General features: G+C 38.2%; 1 pseudogene across 1 annotated transcript; it reads right to left on the reverse strand.

Moving 5' to 3' along the window:
- Positions 1-3,435: 3,435 nt before the first annotated feature.
- On the reverse strand, positions 3,436-4,209 carry LOC105542958 (annotated as a pseudogene). Its single transcript, XR_001006557.1, has one exon. The product of XR_001006557.1 is annotated as a 60S ribosomal protein L22 pseudogene (transcript).
- Between the last annotated feature and the right edge of the window lie 1,302 nt (positions 4,210-5,511).

A 5,511-nucleotide genomic window follows, 5' to 3' on the forward strand; every position in this document is an offset into this window, starting at 1 on the left:
AGAAAAAGATCCCACTGCTATTTGACACTGAATTGAAAGTTCTAGCAAGACAAGAAAAGCAAATGGACTGGGTGTGGTGCTCACGCCTGTAATCCCAGCACTTTGGGAGGCCAAAGTGGGCAGATTCTTTGAGCCTGGGAGTTTGAGCCCAGTCTCAGCAACATAGTGGCACCCTGTCTCTACAAATAATACAAAAAACAAACGGTCTGGGCGCGATGATCATGCCTGTAATCCCAGCACTTTGAGAGGCCGAGGCAGGCAGATCACCTGAGATCAGGAGTTCAAGACCAGCCTGGCCAATAAGGCAAAATCCTGTCTCTACAAAAAATGCAAAAATTAGCCCGCCATGATGTTAGGTGCCCGTAATCCCAGCTACTCTGGAGGCTGAGGTGGGAGAATCGCTTGATCCTGGGAGGTGGAGGTTGCAGCAAGCTGAGATCGTGCCATTACATGCCAGCCAAGGCAACAGAGTGAGACTCCATCTAAAAAAATAAAATAAAATAAAAAAGTCATCCAAATCTAAAGGAATAGGTGAAACTATTTCTATGTATAGATGACAGAATCCTTTGTATACAAAACCCCAAAGAATCCACAAGAAAACTCAGAGCTAATGAATGAATTCAGCAAAGTTGCAGTATACAAAATCAACACACAAAAACAAATTGTTTTCTATACACTAGAAGGAAATTAAGAGAGAAATTCCATTTACAATAGCATCTAAAATAATTAAATACTTAGAAATAAATTTAACTGAAGAAGTGAAAGATTAATACACTGAAAACTATAAGAGATAAAAAATACAAAAAAATTAAAAAGATCAAAGTAACTGAAAATACATTCTGTGCTTGTGGATAGGAAGATGTACCACTGTTAAGATGTCAATACTGCTGAAAATAATCAGCAAATTCAATACAATCTCTTCTAAAATTCCAACAGCCTTTTTTTTCCACAAATGGGGAAGCTGATCCTCAAATTTACATAGAATTGAAAGTGACCCTGAATAACCAAAACGATCTTGATAAGGAAGAATAGAGTTGGAAGACCCACACTTTCTGATTTCAAAACTTACTACAAAGCTACAGTAATTAAAACAGAATGGCACTGGCATAAGGACAGACATATCCAATGAAATAGAATCGAGAGTCAGAAAAAGCTCTCATATATATGGTGAATAGATTCTTTCTTTTTTATTTTAAATTGACACATAATTGCATATATTTATGAGGCACAGTGTGATATTTTGATACATGTATACAAAGTGTGATGCTCAAATCAGGGTAATTATCATATCCATCACCTCAAACATTTATAATTTCTTTGTGGTAGGAACATTCAAAGTCCTCTGTTCCAGCTATTAAAAATATATAATAAATTATTGTTAACTATAGTCACCCTACAATGCTATAGAGCATTAGAACTTTTTCCTCCTATCCAGCTGTAATTTTTTGTCCATTAGCTAACCTCTCCCAATTCTCCCCACCTCCCTGCCTTTCCCAGCCTTTAATAACCACTACTCTACTCTTTGCTTCTATGAGCTCAACTTTTTATTCTTCCACATATAAGTGAGAACATGTGGTATTTATTTTTCTGTGCCTGGCTTATTTCAGTTAACATAAAATCCTCTAAGTTCATTCATGTTGCTGTAAACGACAGAATTTTATTTTTTAAGGCTGAATAGTATTTCATTGTGGTTATAGACCACATTTTATTTATCCATTAATTTGTTGGTGAGCACTTAGGTTGATATCATATCTTGGCCATCATGAATAGTGCTGCAATAAACACAGGAATGCAGATCTCTCTCTCTCTCTCTTTTTTTTTTTGTAGCCATGTGTTAGCCACTTTAATAGAAAATGTGATCAAAACTTGATTACAAGAGTTCAGAGAAAAACCAGTGAGTTTCAATTTTACTACAGTTTTTTAAATCTGGGACTAGTTTTTTTGTTTTTGTTTTGTTTTGTAACTTAAATGCTAACTTCAGCCCAGGGTTTTTTTCACAACCAAACTAAAAATTACTTACTACATGGGAACATCAATGCAATAAACAAGTAAAACTTGTAAACTCAAGCCACAAACTTATAGTTAATAATCATGGTAAAGGACATTGCCTTCTGTGAAGGCAGAGAAGAAATATGCAGGCAATTCTACTTCAAAGAAATCTGCACAGGAATGGAAAATACTAGAGCCTTTAACACAAGTGAAATTGCAAAGCCTCAACATGTTCAACTCAGTCCACAGAGCACCAAATGTTAAATTGGAGCCAAAGTAGGATTGAACATTGAATTTCCAGCTATGCAACTCGCAGAGCACAATTTCAGGTGTGGAAACCATCTGTAGGCAAGTTCTTTTAAAAACATGAATTTCATACACCGTAAATTCTAAAACACACACTTCTGCATTACTGTTTGAATTTCAGAAGGGCACTACAAGGCACTAGCGTCTTTCAAAGTCACTCATGGCAACAATTGTGTATTTTTTCACAGCCTTGGTAGCCCCTTTCGGCAGTTCTCTAGCCTCTGCACACACGGCGCCACACCACTGTTTGTAGAATGACTTCTGACATTAAATCCAGTCATGACCTAAGTCGCATGAGGCAGCTATTTCCCGGGCACCTTCCATCTCTTTGGCATGGGGGGCCTCCCAGTGCCTTCTTCAGGCCCCACACAGGAGGCTACATCTGGAAGCACTATTCCTCTAGCGCCCTCTGCTGGAGACCAAAGTGACAGATTGTTGCAAAGACTTGTAGAAACAGATCACTTACACATTCATTTTTGTACACATTTAGTTAATTTAGAACCTAGGACTTCTACAATCAATTCCCCAAACCCCTTTATGGAGAGTGATGGACTTTGCAGCAACGCTGAAGGAGCACAGTTTCTCTCTCTAGGAAGAAGGGGATTAGTAGACGTAATTGTGTGCATCAAGAGAAATTTGTAATAAAAAAATCAAAGTAAGATGAATGGCCCAGAAACCCACATTTTATTGACACTGTCATTTTCCCAGGCAGAGAATGTTAGAAAGATGTCACGTTTTCTTTTCTTTCTTTTTTTTTGAGACGGAGTCTTCAGTGGTGCAATCTAGACTCACTGCAACCTCCGTCTCCCAGGTTCAAGCAATTCTCCTGCCTCAGCCTCCCGAGTAGCTGAGATTACAGGCGCCTGACACCCTGCCTGGCTAATTTTTGTATTTTTAGTAAAGACGGGGTTTTACCGTGTTGGCCAGGCTGGTCTCGAACTCCTGACCTCATGATCCGCGCACCTCAGCCTCCCAGATGTATGGGGATCTTTCCCCTCAACCAAACAGCAGACACCAGCTGAATGTCCTCCAATTCCATTCTAACACTATTTACGTGGAGATAGTGCCAGATCCCACAGGTTAAGGACTCAGTGCTGGGATTACAGTTATGAGCCACCGCACCTGGCTACAATTTCTTTTAATGAATGAGAGGAGCCCACTTGTATCCCTGAATCATTCTTTGGGAGAAGCAACAGAAACAATTGACAGTCACACTTTTTAAAATAAAACAGTCCCTTCAGCCCATACCTCCACGCCCTCATCTGCCTGCCTGATGTCTGTCAGTTCCGTAAAGTCACCCTCTCCTTCTACTCTAGTATTACCACAAGAATTGAAATTTTCAAGCAGAAAAAAATAAAAAATAAAAAAATCATGTTACAATTAAGTGAGTGGCGGCCCAAGGGAAGCCCTTTGACTATGATTTCCAATTCTCTGTTCAATCCACACTGCAGAGATACAACGGTAAACCACCAATTGGGTTCCCAAGTTTTATTCAAGAGCTCATACAAAATATTCCAGATAAATGAAATTTAATCCTTGTCTTCCTCCTCTTCTTCGTCCTGGTTAATTTGGAAGTAACATAATTTGTAACTCTCTTTACGGTTAGCAGCTATGCACAACCAATCATGAAGATTATTCTTCTTCAAATATTTTTTGGTGAGGTATTTCAAATACCTTTTGGAAAAAGGCACCTCGGATGTCACGGTGATCATCCTCTTGCTCCTTTGGATGGTCACCATTCCTCCACCAAAGTTCCCAGCTTTCCAGTTCACTTTGATCCTTTCTTGCAAAAACTGCTCAAAATTGGCAGTATCCATGATTCCATCTTCTATGGGGTGGGTGCAATCAAGAGTGAACTTCAGAACCTGCTTTTTTTTTTGCCTCCCTTCACCACAGCTTTCTCACGGGCACCATGGGAGTAGTGGAGGCAGAAAGCCAGATATCTCTTTAACATATTGATTTTCTTTCCTTTGGATGTATATCCAGTAGTGGGATTGCTGGATCATATGGTAGCTTAATTTTTAGTTTTCTGAGGAACCTCCATACTGTGTTCCACAGTGGCTGTACTAATTTACATATCCACCAACAGTGTGTAAGAACTCCCTTTAATCTGCATCCTCTCCAGTACTTGTTATTTTTTGTCTTTTTGATTATAGCTGTTCTGATTGGGATGAAATGAAATCCCGTTGCAGTTTAGATTTGCAGTTCCCTGATGGTTAATGACATTAAGCATTTTTTCTTATACTTGTTGGCCATTTGTAGATCTTTTGAAAAACGCCTACTTAGATCATCTGCCCATTAAAAAAAAATAGGGTTATTTGTTGTTGTGTTTTATTTGCGATTGAGTTATTTGAGTTCTTTATTTATTCTAGATATTAATCCCTTGTCAAATAAGTAGTTTGTAAATAGTCCCTCCCATTGTGCAAGTTCACTGTTTACTCTGTTGATTGTTTCCTTTGCTGTGCAGAGGCTTTTTGTTTGATATAATCCCATTTGTCTATTTTCGTTTTGTTGCCTGTGCTTTTGTGGTCTCATCCATAAAATCTTTGCCTAGATCAATGACCTAAGCATTTTCCTTAGGTTTTCTTCTGGTAGTTTTACAGTTTTGGGTCTTGCATTTAAGTCTGTAATCCATTTTGAGTTTGTTTTTGTATATGGTGAGATATAGGGGTCTAGTTTTATTCTTCTGCATATGGATAACCAGTTTTGTCAGTACCACTTATTGAAGAGGCTGTCCTCCCGCCAGTGTACATTCTTGATGTCTTTGTTGAAAGTCAGTTGGCTGTAGATACATGTATTTATTTCTGGGTTCTCTATTCTGTTTCAGTAGTCTATGTATCTGTTTTTATGCCAGGACTGTGCTTTTCGGGTTATTATTTTGTACTATATTTTGAGGTCAGGCAGTGTGATGCCTCCAGCTTTGTTCTTTTTATCAGATTTGCTTTGGCTAGTCCGAGTCTTTTGTGGTTCCATATGAATTTTAGGATTGTTTTTATTTCTGCAAAGAATATCATTGATATTTTGATAGAGATTGCACTTAATCTGTAGATCATTTGGAATAGTGTGGTCATTTTAAAAATATTAATTCTTCCAACCCATGAACATGGAATATCTTTCCATTTCTAGGTCCTCTTCAATGTTTTTCATCAATCTTTTATTGTTTTCATGGTAAAGGTCTTTCACCTCCTTGGTTAAATTTATTCCTAGGCTTTATTT

The sequence above is a fragment of the Mandrillus leucophaeus genome, unplaced genomic scaffold (genome assembly GCF_000951045.1).
Source record: "Mandrillus leucophaeus isolate KB7577 unplaced genomic scaffold, Mleu.le_1.0 Scaffold271, whole genome shotgun sequence".
Taxonomy (NCBI): Eukaryota; Metazoa; Chordata; class Mammalia; order Primates; family Cercopithecidae; genus Mandrillus; species Mandrillus leucophaeus.